The following is a 3,100-nucleotide window of genomic DNA, read 5'->3' as shown; positions in this document are numbered from 1 at the left end:
AACACACAATGGTATCCGCAGGCGACAGACTGGGGGTCTTGTCTGAAAAGCAGTGTTGGTAGCCTTCTTGTTTAGAAACCACTTAATGCTTTGAGGAAAGAGAGTGCTGTTTGGGGGGTGCCCGTACAAGTCTAAAACTTCCCCGTGGTTCCGATCCTCCAGGTAAACAGCCAACCAGTGCTCTCCAGGTTGATGATGTGAGTGCGTGTTGACCACCAAGCTCAGGGGCCTTTTAGACAGTCGAGTCTTAGGAAGCCAATCGCAGGGGAAAACATCTAAGAAAGTTTCTTTGGCGTAAGGGTCTGAGAATAATACCCTGGCGAGCTGTTCGATGTCCATCTTCACATGTAGTCAGACAGAACCTTTCTCCTCTGATTCATTTCTATGACGTTGTCAAAGACCCCGTACATGATCATGTTAACCGTCATGGGCAAAGCTGCAGCAAAGCGTATTTCTGCTCTCATGTTCCCAGTTTTAATCAGCGAATAATGATGTGGAATCAGAAAAAAAAGAAATGCCTTAAACTTTGATCATACGAGTTATAAGATGATAACTCCTCTGCAGCTGCTTCGCTCACCGTGGCCTTGAAGATAGCAGAAAAAAAGTATGTACAACTCTGATTTCCAAGTGCAAGAAAGAAGTGTTAGTTCTCGCGTTGTGAACTAACCTTGTCTCCCCCATAATTCCCATCCTGATAACAGCAAAGCAGTAATAAGCTAGTGTTTGTAGCTGCTTTTTCTAGCAAACTCCACTATATGATCACGTGAGTTGTAGCCACTGTTAAAAAGTATATAAGCCTCCTGATTTTGCACTTGGGGGGAACCCCTTCCAAGTGCTTGGGAAATCCATGTCACTTTGGGGTCCCCCCTACAGCTGTAGTTTCATTTGAGTAAAAGCTTCTGCTGACCCGACCCAAAAATATGCTGCGTGTGTTTCCACAACAATGATCAGCATATTCCTGGTCAGGAGACAGATGAAAGGCAAATAAGGTGTACCCCAGAGCAAACTTCTTATGGTTGATTATCAGGGTCTGGTCTTTTGTATGTTTACCGGCCGTCTGTACCAGCTGCACGTATTCTTTCACGCAGTTACCGTTCGCAAAATCTGGTTGTAAGGGCTTTGTCGGGGTTTGTTCTTCATCGACGTAGAGGGGCACAAAATTAATATTGTAAAGGGGTTCTTAGCATAATTCCTGCTAAAGGAATCGTTATCCACAAACCCGATGACGATGGGTTTGGGCAATTGCCCCAAAAACAGATTCTCCTGATTGCTGACTCAGCTGCCAGCAGGAATGCTGAACATTTTCATACCCACGCTGTCTATGGGGTATTTAACGTTGGCCTTAAGCAAGGCCTCTGCGTGGGCCAGTCAGACACCCAAGGCTACCTTCACTTTTTTCACAAAAAGTGAGGCAGATGTGATTTTTAGTTTACATGGGCCATCCGCTGCAGTGCCCATCAAGCAGAAAGCATCTTTGCTGCATGTCAGTTTAATTTTCACATCCACGCCATTCAGCAACAGTTTTTCTTGAAAAAACAAATTGCTATGGAGATGACCAAGCAGCTCTGTCTCTTTGTCTCCGGTCTGTCAGGTTTTCCCACTTCTGAAACCCATGATTATCGCCATCCCGCATGACCGTTTCATGATGCCTAGGTGTAAAACAGCCCGGCAGAAAATTGGGTGGCGAGGGTGTCATTGCTGTAGTTGAGAACCGATTCGATGAAGGCTCGGTAGGGGTAACAGTTGTTGCTCTGGCTTATGAGACGATCTCCCAGAGTGACATCCAGCTGACTGAAGACAGAGGCTAGCGGATAATTCACCAGACCCACCGCTGCCCCGGCATCAAGATCAGTTCCATTGCCTTTTACAATCTTGCAGCAAAAGTACAGCAGCGTGTTGTTCAAATCCATGTAATCTTCGCCATTCCCAGCTATGAAAAAGTCAAGGGGACTGGACTCAGTAATAGCTGAAAGTGGGGGGATCTCAACATACAGGCTTTTCTCAATGCAGGTCTGCGTAGGGGCTATTTGAAACACATCGAGTTCGGATTTGGCACATTCTTCAGACCCACAGTGAACAAAGGCCATGGCGGTTAACATATATTTTTTTTCTTTCCTACAGGAGAGTGCCCCTTCTTTCTCCCAGGCTGCTTCTTGGTTTTTCATGTGTGGCAGCCCCGTCAACTTACCGTCTTCTTTTTAAGGGGTTCAGGAGGTCCTGCATGTCCGAAGTCTGGTGTGTCTCTCTCTTTTAAGGCTCTTTCTTTGAATATACATGAGGCTGGACCCCTCCTGCTTTGCTGGGTTGACCACCTTATCCAGGACAGCTCAGGAGATGTGACTGATCACATCTTTGGCTCTGTTTTCCACTGCATTTTTAGTGTGGGGCTTAGCAATTTCCAGACCCCTTCTCAAAAGTGGAACGGCTTTTCTGAAGAGGCTGCGAAATATGCCTCCCACACCAGCCGTGTACATCATGGGTACCCCCTGATATCCTGAAAGACCATACCCGGCCTGGGCTTTATAATAATTTCTGTACAAGTTAGGGTCCCCGTAGTTTTTTAGCATCACCGTCGTGCTTTTACTTATTTTAAAATCTCAAAGTGTTCCGGGGGCGTAGGTGAAGCTTAACGATCACGTCCCAAAGTGAAATGAGACGTGTTTGTTCAGATCTGTCCTTATTTCAATGCTGATTGTGTTGATGTGGTGCTGACTAATGGGGACATAATGCAGGTTGTCACATGTGATGGTGACAAACTTGTTCCCACAGAAAGGGACGCAGCATAGCAAAGAAACCAAAAACTCCTCGACAAGATGATGTTCCACAACGTCCATGCAGACATACAGAGAATTGAACCCACCAGTAATATCAGCTGTAAAGGGTTTTTTTTTAGCAGTGCACCCAGGTAGCAACCCCATAATATACGCTAGTTCACCACTGGTAGAAAAAGCATAGGAGTTATCACTGACTTTCAGTCTAATTTTTCTGCTCACCTGATCATAGAGCATAACTAATTCAGGTGGAGTCGGGTGGATGGTAATTGTATTGTTCATACGATCCAGGAACTCTTTGATGGTTGTATAATACCCCGGAGCCAGGA

Source organism: Alligator mississippiensis, chromosome 1 (assembly GCF_030867095.1).
Source record: "Alligator mississippiensis isolate rAllMis1 chromosome 1, rAllMis1, whole genome shotgun sequence".
Classification (NCBI taxonomy): Eukaryota; Metazoa; Chordata; order Crocodylia; family Alligatoridae; genus Alligator; species Alligator mississippiensis.
Note: the sequence above shows the minus strand (reverse complement) of the source record.